The sequence below is a fragment of the Panthera pardus genome, unplaced genomic scaffold (genome assembly GCF_024362965.1).
Source record: "Panthera pardus isolate Hobbes unplaced genomic scaffold, ASM2436296v1 HiC_scaffold_22, whole genome shotgun sequence".
NCBI classification, from domain to species: Eukaryota; Metazoa; Chordata; class Mammalia; order Carnivora; family Felidae; genus Panthera; species Panthera pardus.
This window is the reverse complement of record NW_026526788.1, coordinates 659,588-680,890: the sequence shown is the minus strand read 5'-3', so window position 1 is coordinate 680,890 and position 21,303 is coordinate 659,588. Positions and strand designations below refer to the sequence as shown.

Genomic DNA, 21,303 nt, shown 5'->3' with positions numbered 1-21,303 from the left:
AAAGATGCTGCCAATATGCAGGCAACAGTAAGTACTGAAAAAGAAAAGAATTTGTACACGCAAATTGAAACGTTTATGTTTTACGTCTACACAGAAAAATGAGGATCACAAATCTACATGCTCCTGGAACAAAAACTTGTACAGCTAAACATAGACTTTGGCTTGACTCTTGTTCCACTGTTTTCTTCTTCTTTGGAAATTTTGCTAAATGTACTTTACTATGGTAACTGCTACCCGGATTGTCCCATAGCTCCAAAAGGCAAAAGGGTAACATATCCACTGAGCTGCACCTTGCTGGACAAAAGATATGTCGTCTCCAGACGTAAAAGCTCCTCCAAAAACTCTTTATACTCTGTCTTGTAGCTCAAACAGGTTAAGTATTCATCCTTTAGTGGAAAACCCTTTTGCTGGAAAACCCTTTTGTGTCACCATCTAGAAATGCTGGATAAAATATATCACATTCCCGCTCCCCCCCCCCCCCCCCCAAAAAAATGCACAGCGGAGTTTTCAGGAAAGAAAGGAAAATTCTAGATGCTTGGAACAGAGAAGAAACAGAAAAAAAGCAGTAGGGGCCCAGACACGGGACTGTCAGGGAGAGTAAATCCACACTTAAACACCTCATTACCATAGTGAAACTACAGACAAACACTATAAAGGCGATCAGAAAGAATGGAAAAACTCCCTATAAAGAAAGTAAGTTCCTTACCCCAAACAGGAGAAGGCAATGAGATAATACCTTCACAGTATTGAAGGAAGGAGCACAAAACCAAAAACTGTCTAATGTAGAATTCAATGCACGCAATATTATACTCAATGCCACGGTAGACTTTTGCTTCCAAGAGATAGAATAGGAGACTTTTCCCTATTCCTCCTGCTCAGTAGAACTTAAAAGCCTGGAGCCTGCTTCACATTCTGTGTCTCCCTCTCTCTCTGCTCCTTCCCTGTTCACGCTCTGCCTCTCTCTCTCAAAAATAAACATTAAATAAAAAACATAAACAAAAGTCAGCTCTCTCTGGCCACAGGACTAGGCAAGGGCAACCTAGCAAGAGACAAAACTTTTACACATTAACTGCTCTTTAAACAAATGAAAAACAGAAATCTTCAGCAAAGAGAAGGTCTTATCAAAGAAATAAAACATATAAGGAAGAACCATCAGGTAGAAATTTTAGAATTGAAAAATACAGTAACTGAAATACATAGTTCAGCAGATGGGCTCAACAGCAAAATGGAAAGGGGCAGGGAAACAATTGGTGAACTGGACAAAATGATAGAAAATATCCAATTCTGAACAACAAAGAGAAAATAGACTAAAAGTATATAAGTAGAGCCTCACAGACCTTTGAGACTATAAAAAAAAAGCTCTAATATTTGTGTCACTGGAGTCAGAAAAGGAGAGGAAAAAGACCACAAGGTTGCAGAGATACTCAACGAATCAATGGCTGAAAACTTTCTCAATCTGGCAAGGGACATAAACCCAGATTTGAAAAGCTGAGTAAATCACAGAGAAGATGAATCCAAATAAATCCATGCCAATGTACATCATAACTAAACTTCTGAAAGCTAAAGACAAAGAAAAAAAGTCTTGAAAGCAGCCAGAGAAAAATGACAGGCCAGAGAAAATCACAGCTTACCTAATAGGGAAAAAAGTAATCCAAATGACAGCAGAGTTTTCATCAAAAACCAGAGAGGCCAGAAAGAAGTGGCACAATATTTTTCAAGGGCTGGAACAGAAGAACTCTCTACCCAGAATCTTATATATGGTGAAAGTGACCTTCTGGAATGAAGGGGGGAATCGAGACGTCCTTGGGGAGGGGGGCAAGAACACTACAGAATTTGTCAGCAACAGACCTATCCTCAAAGGAAGGAGGACCATGGGACACAAAACCATGGATAACTACAATAGGCTTTTTCTTCTTGTCCTGTTGAGTTTTCTAAATTATGTCTGGCTATTTAAGCAACAATGATTAGCACTGTCCAATGTGATTCTAAATATGAGTGCAGAAAACATTTCAGACAATTTTGTTAAAGGTGGGTTGCTGTAAAGGGATGTCAAAGAAGGTAAAGTTTTTATATTTCCCTCAAATGCATACAGTGGTGACACCAGTAGACTGAGATGTATATACAATGTAATACTTAGAGCGACCGCTAAACAAGCTATACAAAGAGAGATGCTCAAAAATAGTATACATAAATAAAAAAGAATTCTTAAAAATGTTCACATAAACCACAGGAACACTGGAAAGAGAAATGAAAAACAGAATAAAAAAATGGCAACAATAAGTCCTAATATATCAGTAATTACAATAATTGGGTAATGTATACATGTAGCAATTAAGAGACAAAAATTGGCAGATTAGATTAAAAATATGCCATAACTATTGGCTGTCTACAAGAAACTCACTTTGATTATAATGACCCAGGCAGGCTGAAGGTGAAAGGATAGAAAAAGCCGTATCATGCAAATATTAATCAAAGGAAAGTAATATTATTATCAGGTAAAACAGACTTCATAGCAAAGAAACTGCCTACGACCAAAAGGGTTATTATATAACGATAAAAGGATAAATCGACCAGTAAGATGCAGGAATCCACACCTTCAACTAATACAATGCTATGTCATTTATATCTCAAAAAAAAAAAAAAAGACTAGGAATCCTAAATGTGTATATAACAGAGCTGAAAAGCTTATCAAGCAAAAACTGAGAGAACTTAAAGGAAAAACAGAGAAACCCACAATTATGGTTGGAGACTTCAACACCACTGAGAGTTCTTCACAACCAAGAGAACGAGACAGAAAATCAGCAAGCATAAAGAACAAAAACACAGTAAACCAACCGGACCCAGCTGACATTTATAGAATATGCCACCCAACAGGAGCACACACATTCTTTTCAGGGACCCATCAAGTTAGACTATATCCTGGGCCGTAAAACAAACCTCAACACATTTAAACGAGCTGAAATCACATACAATGTGTTCTACAACCCCAATGTAATCAAACTAGAAATCAATAAGATGAAGACGGTAGGAATAGTTCCAAATACTTGGATACTTATAAATAATCCACTTCTTTTAAAAATTTTTTTAACATTTATTTAATTTTTATTTGAAAGAAGGAGAGAATTCGAGTGGGGAAGAGGGACAGAGAAAGAGAAAAGAAAGAGAGAAAGGGAGACAGAGAGAGAATCTTAAGCAGGCTCCATGCTGAGCACAGAGCCTGATGTGGAGCTCAATCCCCACAACTCCGGGATCGTGACCGGAGCCAAAATCAAGAGTCGGACGCTCAACCCACTGGGCTACCCAGGTGCTCCTAAATAATTCACTTCTAAATAATCTATGATTGAAAGCAGTCTCGTGGGAAATCGAAAAAGTATATTGGGCCGAATGGAAAAAAAACACATCCTATCAAACTTTGTGGGATACAGCAAAAGCAGTGCCGAGAGGTGAACTTGGAGCGCTAAATGCATACATCAGGAAAAAAAGAAAGTCACAAGCAATTATCTACGTTCCTAACTCAAGAACCTAGAAAAAGAAGAGCAAAATAAAGCAAGCGGGAGGAAGGAAATAATAAAGAGCAGAAATCAATGAAACTGAAAATAGGAGAACAAAAGAGAAAACCCATGAACAAAAGCTGGCTCCTTGAAAAGATCAATAAAATTGATAAGCTTCTGGCAAAACCGTAATGAGTTCAAGGAATTGAGGTCTGACCAAGGAAAAAGGCAAGACTGTGAGACGGCACAATAAACTTTTTTGGGCACACTTGGACAGGCTGCATCGGAGGGGATATCCCTCTCAGCAGGAGAACTTCCAGACAAGATGCCCAGAAGGGGAACAGGGCAAGGGGACTTTTGGGGGGGAAGGGATTTGAGAGGGGATTTATGTGTCTGGATGATGTCGCCAGCAGTCTGGTGGGGCAGCTAGCAGCTTGAGATCCTTCATAGCCCTTGAGTTTGTCAAAGGTTAGCAGATGGTGCCTGTAATTTCACAGGGTATGCAAAGCAGGAAGTCTCTAAATGGCTAAAAATATGCTTATTTGGGCTGAATTTTAAGCAACTGAGTGTGTAAGAATTTGAGGTTAGTGCTGGTAGACTCTGAACTGATGTCCCAGCTTGCCAGGAGAAAGAAAACAACAGAGAGACCAATATACGGGGCCATCTTTAATCCATTTCTATAACAAGGAAAAAAAGACGACACAAATAGTCAGTCTCAGGGATGATACAGGGCATGTCGCCAGAGACCCTGCAGACATCAAAAAGATAACAAAGGAATAACACGAACAACTCCATACACATTAATTCGACAGCTTAGATGAGATGGACCAATTCCTTGAGAACACAAAGTACCACAACTCACCCGACATAAAATAGACAATTTGAATGGCCCTCCAGTGACTAACGAAATTGAATCTGTGATTTTAAAACTCACAAAAAAGGAATATTCAGGCTGAGATGCTTTCACTAGAGAATTCTACCAAATATTTAAAAAAGAACACAATTCCATATAACCTCTTTGAGAAAATAGAAAAGGGAATCCTTCCCAAGTCATTTTATGAAGCTGATATTTATTATTACCTGATTTATTATACATTTTTATTTAAATATTTTAATGTTATATATTTAATGTTATATATTAAATATGTTATGTTTTATATACATATACATATTTTAAGCTTAAAAATATATTAAGTATGTATTATTAAATACATAATTGCATATTATAAAAATATTAAAAATTTTTATTTACATATATTACAGTGACACCAAAACCGGAAGAAGGCAGTATTAAAACAAAACATACTATAGAACGATATCTCTCACGAATCCTTAACAAAATACTAGGAAACTGAATTCAGTAATGTTTACATTTACAAATTTAAATAAAATTATATACTATGACCAAGTAGGCTTTATTTCAGGGATAAAAGGATGGTTCAATATTTGAAAATCAATGTCACTACTCTATTTAGGCTACAAAGAAAAGTCAGCCAGCCGATCATACCAATTGGTGCAGAAAAAGCATTTCACAAGAGTCAATGCTCACTTGTGATAAAACCCTCAAAAAAATAAATATAGAACTTCCTCAAATTGATCAAGAACATTTCAAAAATTGTACAGCTAACCTTATACTCAATGATGAAAGATTACTCCCCACCCCCCACCCCAAAGATGAGGAACACAGTAAGGATATCTGCTCCCGCCACTATTATTCAGTATCATACAGGAAGTTCCAGCCAGGGCAATAAGACATGAAAGGGAAATGAAGCCACACAGATCAAAAAGAAATAAAACTGTTCCTATTGGCAGACAATATGGCGGTATACATAGAAAATCCAAGGACTCTCAAACAAAACAACCTCCTACAATCAATAAGTGAATTCATCAAGGTGAAGATTAGACAATATAAAAATCAACTGTATTTCTAATACTAACAGCACACACGTGGGCATCAAAATTAAAAATATAATGCCACTCACAATCACTCAAAAAATATACTTAGGTCTCAATATAAGAAAACATGTAAAGGACTTCTATACTGACAAGTATACAATGATAATGGAAAAAAACCCAAAATAAATCTAAATAAAGGGAGAGATATACCATGTTCATGGATTAGAAGACTGGACACAGTAAAGATGTCGATTCTCCCTAAATTGATACATATGTTTAATAGTTTCTACTAGAAATCTAGCAAGACTTTTCGGTACATACAGACAAGCTTATTCTAGAATTTATATGGAAAGACAAAGGAACTAGAATAGATGAAACACCTTTGAAAAAGAAGAATAAAGTGGAAGGAACCACTGTACCCGATTTGAAAATTTATTATGTAGCTATAGTAATCATGACTGAATGGTACTGACATGAGGAGACACATATCAATGGAACAGAATCAAGAACCCAGAAATAGACGTACACGAAGTCATCCAACTGATGTTAAAACTGCAAAAGTAATTCAGTGCCAGAAAGTTAGCCTTTTCAACACATAGTGCTGTGGCAACTGGGCATCTATAAGGGGAAAAAATGACACTTGACTTAAGTCTCATGCCTTATGCAAAATTAACTCAAAGCAGATCACAGACTTAAAGGTAAAACATCATACTATAAAACTTTCAGGAAAAATTAGGAGAAAATTCTTCATGATCTATGGAAAAAGCAAAGAGTTTTTAGACTTGACTCGGAAAAACAACAACAACAAAAAACCCAAAACAAGCCAGAGAAGGAAAAACTGATCAAATGGTCTTCCTCAAGACTGAAAACTTTTGCTTTGTAGAAAATTTTGTTGGGAGAATGAAAAGATAAGCTACAGGATGGAAGAAAAGACTGCAAAACATATATCCAACAAAGGACTAGCATCTAGGTTATATGCGTTAAACAAACAAACAAACAACTCTCAAAACTCCACAATAAAAACTCAAATAATCCAATTAGAAAATGCACATAATATGAAGAGATATTTCACTGAAAAGAGAGAAATGGCAAATAAGCACGTGAAACTATGTCTCTCATCATTAACCATTCATCAGGGAAATGCAAATTAAAACCATAGTGAGGTATCACTACACACCTATCAGAATGGCTAAAATAAAAAATAGTGATAGCACCAAATGCTGGCAAGAATGCTCGGAACCCAGATCACACACACTGCTGGTGGAAATACAAAATGGTGTAGCTGCTTTGGAAAATAGCAGTTTTTAAAAACTACACGTGCAACTACCGTATCACTCAGCAATTGCACTCCTAGGCAACTATCCCAGAAAAATTAAGATTTATGTTCACACAAAACCCTGCACATGAATGTTTGCAGCAGTTTTATTTGTCATAGCCCCAAGCCGGAAACACTCCGATGCTCTTTAACCGGTGAACAAACTCTAGTACATTCATACCAGGGAATCCTACTGGGCAGTAAAAACGAATGAACCGTCGGCATATGCAGTCACCTGGAGGAATCGCCAGAGAAATACACTGAATGAAAAAGTCAATCCCCAGAGATTATGCAATGCATGATTCCATTTATACAGCATCGTTGAAGTGACAAGATTATAGAAATAAAGAACAGATTAGTAGTTGCCAGGGCCTCCAGAGGGGGTGGGGGCAGGAAGGAAGAGTGTGTGCCTATAAAGGGCAATAGATCTTTGTGCTGATAGGAATGTTTTGTACCTGCAGCTGTGGCCACATCAATATCCTGGTTGTGGTGTCTTACAAGTTTTTCGAGACGTTACCACCAGGGAAAAACACAAAGGGGACATGAGATCTCTGTAATTCTGCTTAAAACTGCACGTGAATCTATAATTATCTCAAGATAAAAAGCTTTACAAAAAATTAAACAATAGGGACGCCTGAGTGGCTCAGTTGGTTAAGCATCTGACTCTTGATTTTGGCTTGGGTCACGATCTTGTGTTTGGGGGGATCGAGCCCCATGTCAGGCTGTGTGCTGACTGCATGGGGCCTGCTTGGGATTCTCTCTCTCCCTCTCTCTCTGCCCCTTCCCTGTGCTTGCATGTGCTCTCTCTCTGTCTCCTTCTCTCAAAATAAATAGAAACTAAAATTAAAAAAAAAAAAGGATAACATATCAAATAATGATTCTATAAGTTTACTATGCACAGTCCTAAACTGGAAGAGTTACCAACGGATGTGCTTCAAGAAGGAAATGGTACCCAGAAGGAAGCAGGGCAGCTATAAAGCCAAGCAGTGCAGTCAGTATGTTATTTTCTGCCTGGAGATATAGGTGTTTGGCTAACACAGATAAAACCAAGCACCACAATGGGTAATGAGTTATTCTTTGTAGGTGAGAAGAATCCACTCTGTGAGGAGTTTCAGTTAATGCCCCTCCTGTTTACAAGGGGATCTGGATTTCACACACCTCCTTGTAACTGAGCGCCAGGAGACGGGAGCCCCGTGTGCTCATGTTCAACCCCGGGGTCAGGAGTACAGCCTGATGTTCTCTCTTCAGAGAGGTAGTATTTGAGGTCTGATGGCCTCATGCCCCCATGTGCGTGGGTAGGGTAGAATGTGAATTGATTTTACTAACTTATTTTGTTTTTATCACCGTGGGGTTTTACTTTCTTTTTCTCTTGTCTTTGAAACTGAAGGACATACACATCAAATATAAAGTACATATACGTTTTATATGTCAAGCGGACGGTGCTTAACGGCTACAAAAGGCTTTAATTAGGAGCAGGTAACTAACCATATTACAGAGTAATTAAGGAAGGAAAAATGCCCAGGTGGGTTGTATAAGATAACCTAAAGAGAACTTGTTAAATAATTAGGTTTACTTCAAGCAGACCTGATGTAGTTTTATCATAATGGTTGCTAACTTGGGGGCTCAAAATCACAAAGAAGTTTTCTGCATTGAATCTATGATAATTACATTCACCTGATGAGGGTTTCCTTGGCATGAATTTAGCCTAGAAGTGGGGGAAAGACCATATCCCAAAGTAGAAAATTTTAAATGAATATATGCTACCAATGTACTTTTAATTTTTCACAAGAAATTTAAATGTGATAATAGGAAAGGTATCACATAAATAAAAATCAGTTCCTATTTAAAAGTCAGCAATTCAGGAACATGGACAAAGTACAGATCAGGAACAAATGGCCTCCATGCCAAGTGAAATAGCTAACAGAGAGCCAAAGGATTAACTCTATGGGAGAAACCTCACTCATTGGGGACTCGCTGACTTGTCTTTACATTCCTCTCAAGAACCTCTAACTTCTCAGACCAGAGCAGGTTAGAAGCATATATACTAAGTAGGACTGTGAACTTCAGGTACAAGGACAATCAAGTGCTCACAGCAAAGGCAACCACGGACCAGGAAATGAGCCAGGAAGTGACTCTAAGAGCACAGCACACTTATTCAGCAATTGATTGCCAACGATGACCTTGAATCTTCCAGAAAATTAAGTCATAGTGAGCAGACAAGCTGGTCTTTGCCTTCCTAGTTTCTCCCATGAGCAATGGTTTGGCATTTAAGATTTCCAAAGGTCAGAAAGGAGGCAAGGGCTGGTGGCCCGGGCCACAGGACTGGTTCCACGTTTCACTTCCCGGCAGAAGAAATGTGGCGTGCTGGGACAGTGGGGCCATCTGAGAGGATTCCTTGGTTTCCGGCTTCGGCAACCAGCTGGTGTGGGAAGAGGTTTGGAAGAGGAATCCATTTCGTGGCAAAATAATGAGTGCAAATACAGAGAGGTGAAACTTAAAATACCGGTGAGCCGACACGGTGGAGATGTGGGGGGAGCGGTGCTCCCAAGGGAGGAGGCCCCAGCACCCCAGGTGAATTCATCCTCGCCTGAGACGGGGCAAAGTCAGTCGGCTGAAGATTTAGAGGCGGGACGCGGTGGATGAAAAGTACTGACAGCCTCACAAGGAGCCTGGGCATCCGGGGGGATTGCAGAGTGTAGGGCGAACAAAGTGGAACTTCCAGGGTGATCGATCGGTGGCGCGAGTCTGAAGACTCGAGGGGTGAGTCCAAGGTGGGAGGGAGGGCTTGGTCGCAGACAGGAAGAGAGACCTCCCTTCTTCCACGACTGCAAGAGAAGGGTAGAGGACGAGCGAGTGTGGAGGTAAGTCACTTCACGGGTTGGAGAAGGGCAGGGGAGGAGAGGTGGTTTCCTGGGTGTGGCACGTTCTCCCCTGTCTTCTACTGGACAGGAGACAAGGGGTCTAGCGAAGGTGGGGACAAAGGGCAAGATGGCCAGGATGAGAGGGCATCGCCAAGTACTACCGAGAGCCCCTTCGAAGCAGACCACAAATCCGCAGTGAGCTTAATCTAAAGAGCGCTCTGTCTGCACGGTGGCAGGTCACGAGGGTTGGGAAGCCAGGGCCGGGGATCTGCACGGTTGAAGGACCAAGAAGGGACGGGTGGAAGGAAAGGCGACGGCATCACAGCATCACGTGTGGAGAGTGGGCAGCTCATCACGTGACAGAAGGGGAGCAGGTGCCATGCGACTGTGTCCAATGAGCAGCCGGGGAAGTGAGTACCTGGGGGGGGGGGGGAGCGGGGAAGAGAAGGTGCCTAGAGACGAAGTGATGAAATGGACACTAAGCTGCGGACTGACCCCTCTGCACGGACGCTGCAGTCACCCAGGAGTGGTGAGGTGCAGGGGCGGGGCATGAGACCCTACACCAGGGGACCTCGTAGAATGAGGCATAGCCCCGAGGTCATCACGTCACAGCGATGAGCAGGATCGAGTAGGGCACAGAACGCAAGATGGCACGAGCTTCAAAGAGAAAAACGTTCTGGTAACGCTGGTCAGGCAGGAATTAAGCTGCAAAAGCTTGAAGTGTTGGCTTGGGAGAGAGAGATGGTTCGGGTGGTGGAAGAACACGTGACCTGTGAAGGACAGGTAAAAATAAGGCAAGGGAGGTGGGAAAGAAGGCAAAGCCTAAAGCCCGACTCTGGTACTCTGAGTTAGATGCCGGCAGAGAGGAACCATGATGTCTGTGGATTTAACATTTGCACCACAGACTCTGATGGTTGCTCAAGGTCCGGTGACGGGCTCTGTGATTTTGCCGAAGACCTCATTTGGATCAAATCCGCTGTGGGGCCCGGGGGTGTGGATGCAAGGTAGTTAGCAGGTGAATGAGCCTGGTCAGCCACCAGCACTGAAGCTGTGAGTTCCTAGTTGCTTTCTACGTGATGTAATAACATAAAAACAGAAAGAATTCTCCCAACATGCAAAACTGTCCCGAAAAGGAAATCAGTGACCAGTGTGGTACACAGAGACAAAGAGACCTAATAAAAACAATCATCTTTAAGCAGGGAACAAGTTTTGGATACTTCAAGCATTTTTTTTTTCATTTTATTTGTTTTACAGAGACCATGCACGAGTGGGGGAGGGGTGGCGGAGTGACTGAGGGAGAGAGAGAGAGGGGGAAGGGGGGGAGAGGGGGGGGGAGGGGGGGGAGAGAGAGAGAGAGAGAGAGAGAGAGAGAGAGAGAGAATGAATCTTAAGTAGGTTCCACACTCAGCACGGAGCTGACAAGGGGCTCAGTCCCATGACCCTGGGATCATGACCTGAGCTGAAATCAAGAGTCGGAAGCTCAACCAACTGAGCCACCCAGGTGCCCAGTTTTGGATACTTCCAAGAGTAGGATGTTCCATTTGATTCTGATACACGAGAAGATAAAATCATATTAAGAAGTAAGGGCAAGTCGTTTGTCAAATATCTCAGAGAACACTCCAACTGGTGTAATTAAAAAAGAGAACGTGAACAGTTAATTTTTTATTGGAGGATACATACACAAAATGTTGTCTTTCTGACTTGCGACTTTGGAGCAAACCTGAATACCGTTAACAATATTTGCACATTTACAAAGATCTGTGAAAGCATCCCTTGTGAATGTTAAAGGTCTTCCGCGTTGGTCTGGAAGGTATAAGCTTTGGTCCCCGTTACCCTCCACCCCCCAGTTTTACCCTGAGTTCAGAGATAGATTTTGACTCATGTTAAATGTCCATGTTTGTTTAGAACATGCAGGGGAGCAATGACATCCAGTGGCAATGTTTAATCTGGGTCACCACTGAGCGGAGATTTTATGGAAGAGATTTCTGTACAAGATATGCAGAATAAAAACCTAACTACCCTTGAGAATGTGACACAAGGCAAATTTGAGCCCAGATTCTGGCTCTACAACTCCCAGCTCTGAGACTCAGGCAGAGCACCGAACCTCTCAGTTTCCTCACCTGTAAGTGGGACATAGTGTTTACCTTACACTGTTGTTGTAAGGGTCAGAGACACTGGACACAAAGCCCAGTAGATTATTCTGCGTAGATTATTAGAACTTCATCTTTTTTGTTTTTTTAAAGCAATGTCTACACCCAATGTGGAGCTTCAACTTACAACCTTGAGATCAAGAGGTGCATCCTCGGGGCGCCTAGGTGGCTCAGTCGGTTGGGCGTCCGACTTCGGCTCAGGTCATGATCTCGCGGTCCGTGAGTTCGAGCCCCGTGTCGGGCTCTGGGCTGAAGGCTCGGAGCCTGGAGCCTGTTTCGGATTCTGTGTCTCCCTCTCTCTCTGACCCTCCCCTGCTCATGCTCTGTCTCTCTCTGTCTCAAAAATAAATAAAACGTTAAAAAAAAAAAAAAAAAAAGAGGTGCATCCTCTATTACTGAACCAACCACGTGCCCTAACTTCATCTTTATCCAGAGGTAAGAGTTATAATTTAGGCTTGGCACACCATCGGTTTTTCAGTAAGGAAAAATTTCCTGTACAACCATGGAAACAGAGCAACACGTTAATACCAGAAGAATCTTCAATCGGTACATATTCAAAGATACTGACCTAAAAGCTTCTTTGGTCATGCAATAGCTAGAAATAACACTGTTCTTGGCAAAATGTAATAAGGAAAATTATTACTGTATACTAGGTCCCAGAGGAAATACAGAGATGGGTCACTTCTAACTCACAATGTTTTTATACTTGTAAACGTTTAAAGGGACTTGTTTACATGGTAACAGAAGACACTTCAAAATCAATTTTACCAATAAAGTTTTACCAGTCAATGTCCAGACTTATGGAGGTCTCCATGAAATTGAAAAAAAGATAATCCAAAATATAGACTTCCTTCTCCTTTTTTTTAATGGTTATTTATTTTTGAGAGAGAGACAGAGCGTGAGCGAGGTGGAGTGGGGGGGGCAGAGGGAGAGGGAGACACAGAATCTGAAGCAGGCTCCAGGCTCCGAGCCATCAGCACAGAGCCCGACACGGGGCTTGAGCTCACGAACTGTGAGATCATGACCTGAGCCGAAGTCAGACACTCAACCGACTGAGCCACCCAGGAGCCCCTGGACTTCATTCTTATATAGTATCCTAGGTTATATACATATTTATGACAAAATTATTCAAGGTGCTAATGTACGACAAGTGGGAAAATAGCGATGGCCACCAAATAGCAACTTCCATTTCCCCCCCAAATATTACCATGGTCAAAGTGACTCTGAAGAGGAACGTTAGTCTTCAAAACACCAAATATTTTTAGCGCATTCACAAAGACCGTAAGAACTAAGAACGAGTGCGAGTGTATCCCGTTTGCAAAACGACAGGAGAAATTTCTTGTTTTCTAAGAAGACAAGGGATTCTAACGTGTGTGCATACGGCCAATGTGGAAGCCCACGCTGTTTCCACTACTGTGCTTTCTCGGACTGCTTCCTCACCGGAGGAGGGGAGGCGTGAAGGAACGTTTAAGCCCATCATCTTCTTCGGGAAGATCCTTACTTGGAACAAACAGTTGAAAGGGAACTGCAGCTTACATGTTTTGGAGGCTGCGGTAGATGCTGTCGTCGCAGATAACTGTCTGCCTAACAGCTACTCCCCAAGGAGCCAAAGGAACAGGTGAATGTGACCCCAAAGCTGGAGACAGGCATTGGTTATTTTAAGCCAATTATGGCCATTCCCAGCCCCCTCCTCCCTGCCAGACTGGATTAGAAAAACATACAGCCTTGGGGTGCCTGGGTGGCCCAGTTGGTTAACGTCAGACTCTTGGTTTCGGCTCAGGTCATCATCTTGAGGTTCATGAGTTTGAGCCCCACACTGGGCTCTGTGCTGACAGTGCAGAGCCTGCTTGGGATTCTCTCTCTCCCTCTCTCTCTGCCCCTCACCTGCTCGCTCGCTCTCTCTCTCTCTCTCTCTCAAAATAAACTTAAAAAAAATTTTAAAAAGAAAAATATACAGCCTTAAGCTAATCAGTGCAAAGTGTTATTACCCTGGCCACATAATGGGTCCAGGGACAGGGACTTGACCCAATGTGGCTCAACCGGGTGGAGAGGAAGAACTTTTACTCCATCAATGCAGGGAAGAGCTCCTCTTTCCTACAGACGTAAGAAGAAAGTGACCGAAGGGTGCCTGGGTGGTTCAGTCAGTTAAGCATCTGACGCTTGACTTCGGCTAAGGTCATGATCTCAGTTTCGCGAGTTTGAGCCCCGGGAGTGGGGCTTTGCGCTCACAGTGCAGAGCCTGCTTGAGATTCTCTCTCTTTCTCTCTCTCTCTCTCTCTCTGCCCCTCCCCCGCTTGCACTCTCTGTATCTCTCTAAATAAATAGAAAGAAAGAAAGAAAGAAAGAAAGAAAGAAAGAAGAAAGAAAGAAAGAAAGAAAGAAAGAAAGAAAGAAAGAAAGAAAGAAAGAAAGAAACTCGGATTACAAAGAGTAGTCATTTTATGGCTCTGCAGGGGTGAGGATGACGGTGCTACAGGTCCTTGCCCTCACAGCTGAGCTCCTGACTCAGCCAACCCTGAACACCCTCCCCACTGACAGTTATTTGAAAAAAATACTTTTCCATATTACCTCCAGCATTTTGAGTGGGGTTTTCTGCCCCCTGCAGTTGGAAGCACTCCGCCTGATGAAACGACCCAAAGGGCTCATCACCTATCATTGACTAAACAGAAACTGTGTTACGCACAATTTCAAAAATTCTTTTAGTTTTGGTCATATAGAATCGGTTTAAAATCAAAAGGCGGTCAAGTAAGCCGGGATTTAGGACTAGGGGAGTTCACCCAACCACTGGCTACTTGGCAACTACCAAGTGCCAGGCATCTGAATGCTTAGGAACCACACATTCAGATCATCTGAGACATCTGCCATCACAACAGGGTTATGTCTGCCCCCAAGTGCTCCCGGGCTGCTGAGCGGGGTGCCAGTCTCCCGCTGAAGTGCCTGATGGATACACCAAAGCCTGCCCTCACGGCTCGTTCACCTCCACGGTTGACCAACTTCCTTCCACTTGGTCGACCTGTTCTCTCCCTAGGTACATTCACCACTGGGCAGCCGTGAGGCCCTGAAGCTCCAGGAAGCCGTGAAAGTACCTCCACAACTCTCTGCCCCCCCGTGGACTGTGAACTGATTTCAGATCCGAGTTCTCAGAGGGGAAATCTATTTTTTAAAGGATGCCCTGTGTGACCTCTTTAAGTCAAGCAAACGTGGTCTGTGGAAGACGTTTTAATTAGTGTTGCGTTTATATCACACACGATGTAAAGACTGCTTGGTTTGTACCATAAAGAAAAAAAACTATGTCTTAAAGTCGGTTTTCCTATTAACCTGGCCTTTTGTTTCATACTCTGTAACTCAGAAGAAAAATGCCACCTCTCAAACGGAATCAAATCAAAGGTGCTTTTAGCAGTCCCAGAAGGCTGTGTCCAGGAGCACCAGGGACAGAGACATCTCAGCAGACCCCTGCTTTCAAAGAGCTCATGGTCTCATCTTGAAAGAAACATTCTCTTTGGGGCAATTGAGATTTGAGCAAATTATAAAAGAGATATGCAAAGTCCTGGGGCACCTGGCAGGCTCAGTCAGTAGAGCATGCAACTCTTGACCTTGGGCTTGTGGATTCGAGTCCCACGCTGGGTGTAGAGACTAGTTAACAAATAAAATCTTAAAAAAAAAAAAAAAAAGATATGCAGGGTGCCTGGGTGGCTCAGTCAGATAAGCCTCCGACTTCGGCTCAGGTCATGATCTTGCAGTTCCTGAGTTCAAGCCCCGCGTCGGGCTCTGTGCTGACAGCTCAGAGCCTGGAGCCTGCTTCGGATTCTGTGTCTCCCTCTCTCTCTGCCCCTCCCCTGCTCATGCTCTGCTCTGTCTCTCTCTCTCTCTCAAAAATAAATAAACATAGAAAAAAAAAAAAAAGACATGCAAAGTCCAGTGCAAAGATAGTATATATTTTATGAGGACTTCTGCAATAACAGGGCATAAGCAAATGAACAAGAGAAACAGTCTTATAACTAAGGGAGCACACCACATACAGTAACATTTTAAATGATAACAAAAGAGAGAGATACTTTGTTTTTAAGTTCCAAATTTTTTCTGCATGCTTAAAAATTCATATTTGAAAAATTACAAGCCTCCCTCTAACATACGTCCACTCGCCCATAATTTATTAGCCCTTGATGAACGGTGTACCCTACCCTGCACACCTCAATATTGTTAGCTGCTTTTTTAAGGACTTAGGTGCCAAACACACAGCACAGAAGAGAGACAGAAAGAAACAAAGACCAAGATAACTACGCGTTGTCATACAGGAGCCTGCCATTCTGAGTAGCGCAGGAATGCACTTGGCTGTGGCAGAGTACAAAGCATCTTTGTCCAGGTGTCACAGCCATCATTATCAGGGACTTCTTGGTATTGGCCAAACCTCTCCACATTAATTTACCCTGGTTTGGGGAGCTCAGAGGGGGATTACAAAGGGAGAGAACTTGTAGTTACACGGCGTTTATTTGACTCATATGTTACAGTGGTGTTTATTCTTCACATTTACCCAGCTTTATTCACCCTTTAAACCACAGTACCCTGCATGTCATTTTAGGTTTTAAATTACATTCACGGCTACAGAGAAGCACAAAAGGATTCTTCAAACATACAGAGCATGGTCCATTACTAAGATCAGACTGGTAGAGAAAGCAGCGATATTCAGAGAACACAGAGCACAGAGGATTCAAAGGTTTTTCTCTCAAACTATTTTCACTGGCATGTATCCTAACGGAATTTTCAGGAACGGGGAAAAAGGAAAATCTATTCCATCAGCCTAACCAATCTCTAGAGGGTGGATTATGAGAAGACGTTCAAGAAACAACATCAGCTTTCTCCTCATTCCAAAGAAATATTCAGAGCAAAACGCTTGCCTGATTAGATATGCTAAAAGTGGAAAGAATCGTGTTATGGCTAATTCCATGCCTCGGGGCCCAAAGCGTGAGATACTTTTCAAAACACATTGGTGACGTGGTTCTTAACAGAAGAGGTATTACTATTATTACTAAGTTAAGAAGGAAAGTTCACATTTTAGGCTTACGTGGAATTATTTTTCAAGGAGCACAAGAAGCTTTGGAAACACCATTTACTTAAATCATGATGATATTCCCGTGAAGCTGTGGCCTAAGTTGCCAGCAGTCCGGGTTCCCGAATAGATTTTACCAGGACCCCTTCTAACTCACCCCTACCCGAACCCACCTCACCCTTGCCCAGGCGGTCGGTTTCCCTTCCTGCATGCGGGAGCTACAGAGGTTGCTTTACCGCCAGTTACAAGGACGCCATACCACCAGCAGCAAACAACTGGTCCAACTACTCGGGTTGCTGTGCCTGGAGACAGGCATTGTTTTATAATCCACTAATCTGCCCCCACCCCCAACCTTCCCTTGCCTCTCCTAGGGTTAACAGTAACTTGAACTACGTTAAGGGGTCTATTTAAAAGACAGAAACCAACTGGACTCAGGAGATGGGGATGATGAAGAATTAAAGATTCCAACTTTCTCTCAGGCGGATGGGTACCAGGGACAAATAGAAGGCTGGGGAGTAGGAATGGGTTGGTTGGGTTTGGGATGCAGTGTGTGAGGATACCCCAGGCCATCCAAATGGAATAGTTAGGTATGGAGTTCAAAACAGGCTCTTAAGCCTGAGGGACTGATATGACTGGAAACAGAGATTCAGGAGTGGCAGAAGTCACAGGCAAGGACTGGGACGGAATGCTTTATAGTTCAAGTGACTGTGAAAATTATCGTCCACTTTTGCTTTTCTAAAGAACAAGGTTTCCTCCTGAAATCACTGTTGCATCAGATGCTAACCAACTTGGATATACGTTGGAAAATAAATTAATTAAAAAAAAACAAAGGGCAGCCTCGATCTCAAGAGTGCCCCCAAACAAACAAACAAACACACCACCAAAAAGCGAACAAACAAGTTTTCAAAGGTCTGGGCACGGGAGCCATTATGTAGCATAGGATCTCGACCTTCTATCAGGTTCCTGGACCAACAGCACCTGCGTGGGCTGCGAGCTGATCAGCCGTGGAGCCGCCATCACCCCCCATCTACTGAATCAGAACTGCCACTTTACGCACCAGGGGACTCGGGGGCCCAGCAGTTTGAGGACCTCTGGTGTAGTGTTCCCCACACTCTAGTTCTTTAAATGGTCACCCGTTTCCAGCACATGAGGAAAGGAAAACACAAACGTTAGAAATGATAAATAGATTCGATTTGGAGAAAGGTCCTTTATGCCGCTGTTAGACGCTTCCTTGACTGACGTTTATGTCTTTTATGAAATTCAGGTGATGGTTAGTTTGGTGATTTCTCTAACAGTAAGTTATTTTATACTTTACTGGCACCACATACCTTTGAAGATGTTACTTCCTTTACCCCAAATATCCTTACTCTACTTCCCCTATTAAGCCCAAATTTCTCCATGAGTCATATGCTGACTACCAAGGCCTATGTTTTAGTGTCACAGAGATGCCATACCAAAATGCCATGAGCCGGATGGCTTAAAACTAGAGAAATTTATTGTCCACCAGTTCTAGAGGCTAGAAGTCTGAAATCAGATGTCAGGAGGGCCATGCCTTCACTGAAGGCTCTAGGGAAGGACCCATCCCTGCCTCTTGCTAGCTTCTGGTGGGTGCCCACCCCCTTTGTGGTCCTTGGCCGCTGCCGTCTCAGTCTGCCTTTCGTATCACATTCTCCCTGTACGTGTCTATACCCAAATCTCTCCCCTCTTATTCGGGTAGCAGTCATTGGATTAGGGCCTCCCCGAATCCCACAGGACTTCATCTTAACCGGATTACATCATTCCTATTTCCAAATAAAGTCACGATTCGCAGGTACCTGGGGTTAGGACCTGAACGTATCTTTCGGGGGATCCAATTCAACCCGCAACGGCCTACAATGAAATATTTCTAAAAGAAAACATCTTGATAATTCTCCAAGTGATGTGGTAAATACTGTAATACTGTGCTTTCCAAATAAGGCACAAAATAAAAATATGAAGACTATATTGTAATAAACTCAGCACACGACTAACAATTCGCGTTCTTGTTTCATTAAACCGTGTTCGTTGTAGAAAGCATAAAGTCCAAAGTGTGGAGACTGAGCTTAGATTTTTTTCCTCAGTCTTAGCCTGCTTTAGTCCTTACTTTTTTTCCCCTAGCATTTTCTGCACCACTTATATATTTTTTAGCCCCTTCTTGGCCATCATTGCTTGGGACTACCTAATCCACTTGTTAATTTTGTCTCGCAAATCTTGGTGTCAGGAATTACTTAAGGCCAATTTGTGTCACCTCCCAAGTCTCAGATGGCTGGAGTTCTTCAGCCATACTAACTGGCTTTAAGAATGCTCTGAAATCTACACTGGGGAAACACTGTTTCAGTTTAGATATACTTAGACAAGGGTTTCAAACGGAAACAGATCTGTTTTAGATTTTAACTTTGTGTTACAATCTTACATACAGTATTCATGTGGTTATTAGTTTCAGGGCGGGCAAAATGTTTACTACTCAGTCTATGGAAGAAGACATATTGCCTTAATTTGCTAAAAAGCATTAAAGGCAGATATAGCTCATCACTAGTACTTTATAAGCACTGGCTCTTTATTTTTCACCCTATTGCTGTTAAGCTACACAGAGCCTCCTTTTCTGGAAGAGAAAATAAGTATAGAGCACAAAGGAGTTTAAAGGTTAGGCAAACATTCCTTTACCAGCTAGCCAAGAGGCACACGTCTGGAAGGTGGAACCTGATTGTTTTACTTTTGGGGAACAATGCTGTGCAAATATGGTCAATGATAAATGAAGGTGACAGCTTACGACTTTTGGCTGGCTGTTTCAACTGCCACATTTGCTGTTTCTGATACCAACTTTCTTTTTCTTTTCTTTTCTTTTTTAACGTTTATTTATTATTGAGAGACAGAGGCAGAGCATGAGCATGGGAGGGACAGAGAGAGAGGAGAAGACACAGAATCCGAAGCAGGCTCCAGGCTCCAAGCTGTTAGCACAGAGCCCGACACGGGGCTTGAACTCACAAACCGCGAGATCCTGACCTGAGCCGAAGTCCGATGCCGAACCAACTGAAGCCACACAGGTGCCCCTAAAAACCAATTTTCTATTCCATTAGTTTCTTCTAACTTTCTCTATTAGAGAAAAAGATTAAATTGTGAGTAAAAACACATTTGGATGGAATCATGACAAAAGAATACTGTTGCTTAAAGCCTTATGATATTTATTTATTTATTACATTCTTTTAACATTTATTCATTTTTGAGAGAGAGCGAGCGTGAGCAGGGGAGTACAGAGAGAGAGGGGACACAGAATCCGAAGCAGGCTCCAGGCTCTGAGCTGTCAGCACAGAGCCCGATGTGGGGCTCGAACCCACCAACTGTAAGAGCATAACCTCAGCTGAAGTCGGACGCCCAAACAACTGAGCCACCCAGGTGCCCCCTTATGATCATAATTTAATCAGTTAATCTGTGATGCTCAAAAGTTCAATTAACTGCATCCAAAGTGTAGTAGAGATATGCGATATTTTATGAAGGTTAGTTCATATAACACAAATGAAATGTAAAAGCTCCGTCTCCCGAACTCTTCCAGTCCTTTCCTCCTCATTCAAAATCCCCACCTGGTTTTCTTATTCAGACTTTCCACCCCTCCCTAACGCTCCTATCCAGGTAAGAGAAAAAAAGTGTGGGTAAGGAGCACTCGAAAATAAAGAAAAGCACAAGGACAACCAAAAATCGCTAGACAAGCGTATTTTCTTTGCAAAATCTCCCGACTGTGGTTCTGTACAGGGAGGACCCGACCACATGGACGAACGCGACCATTTGTGGCTCTGACAACACTTCAAAAGCCATCGGGTTCCTGGAGGATGTCCTAAGCCTTCTAGGAATGGGTGTAATGCCCCAAGGGGCACCAAGAACAGGGCAATCACAAGTCACAGGAGAGGCTGAAGGTGAAGCAAATGCACTGTGACCTCACCCCTCTTAGGAGAAAGATGGAACCTTCCATAGGCTCTCTCCACCTCGCCCTCACCTCTGTACCACTGTTTAGGCTCCCCTTATTGGAACTCCATTTCTCTCCAGCCCTGGGCATCTGCCATTCTGCTGCCCTGACCAGTTACTACCGCCTAGGCTCCTCACTCTGGGCCAGGGTTCCTCCTAACATACTTTCCGAAGGCACAATCCTCCAGAACTCCTGCCCGCTGTTTTAACTACTCATTCGTTAGTGTCCTGATGGCATTAACCCTGTATCCGCCACTAGACTGCATGCTCCGTGAGACCAGAACCACGCCTGTCGCGTGGCCTGCGGTATTTGCAGCATCCTGCTGCCTCCGCCCTGCCATTCCACGCGTGTCTGTTGAAGGAGCAGCGGGCCACCACACGTGATCTGAGTCCGGGTACATACTTTTGAACTTGAACCTCTCCCTGGGATTGTAAAACTCCCAATCAAAGTCTTAATCTGAGAACGCACAATTCCGAACAAGGAATCAGAGACTGGTAAACATCTCGAGCCTGATGCAAAGGAGACGTGTACGATATTAGTGATTTTTACCACGCAGGACTAAAACAA

The 21,303-nt window shown here is 42.8% G+C and overlaps 1 protein-coding gene across 2 annotated transcripts in view; it reads right to left on the bottom strand.

Annotated features, from left to right (window-relative positions):
* Positions 1-21,303, bottom strand: part of RAB4A (RAB4A, member RAS oncogene family) — a 45,499-nt gene that overhangs the window by 23,226 nt on the left and 970 nt on the right. The gene's annotated exons all lie outside the window — the stretch shown is intronic.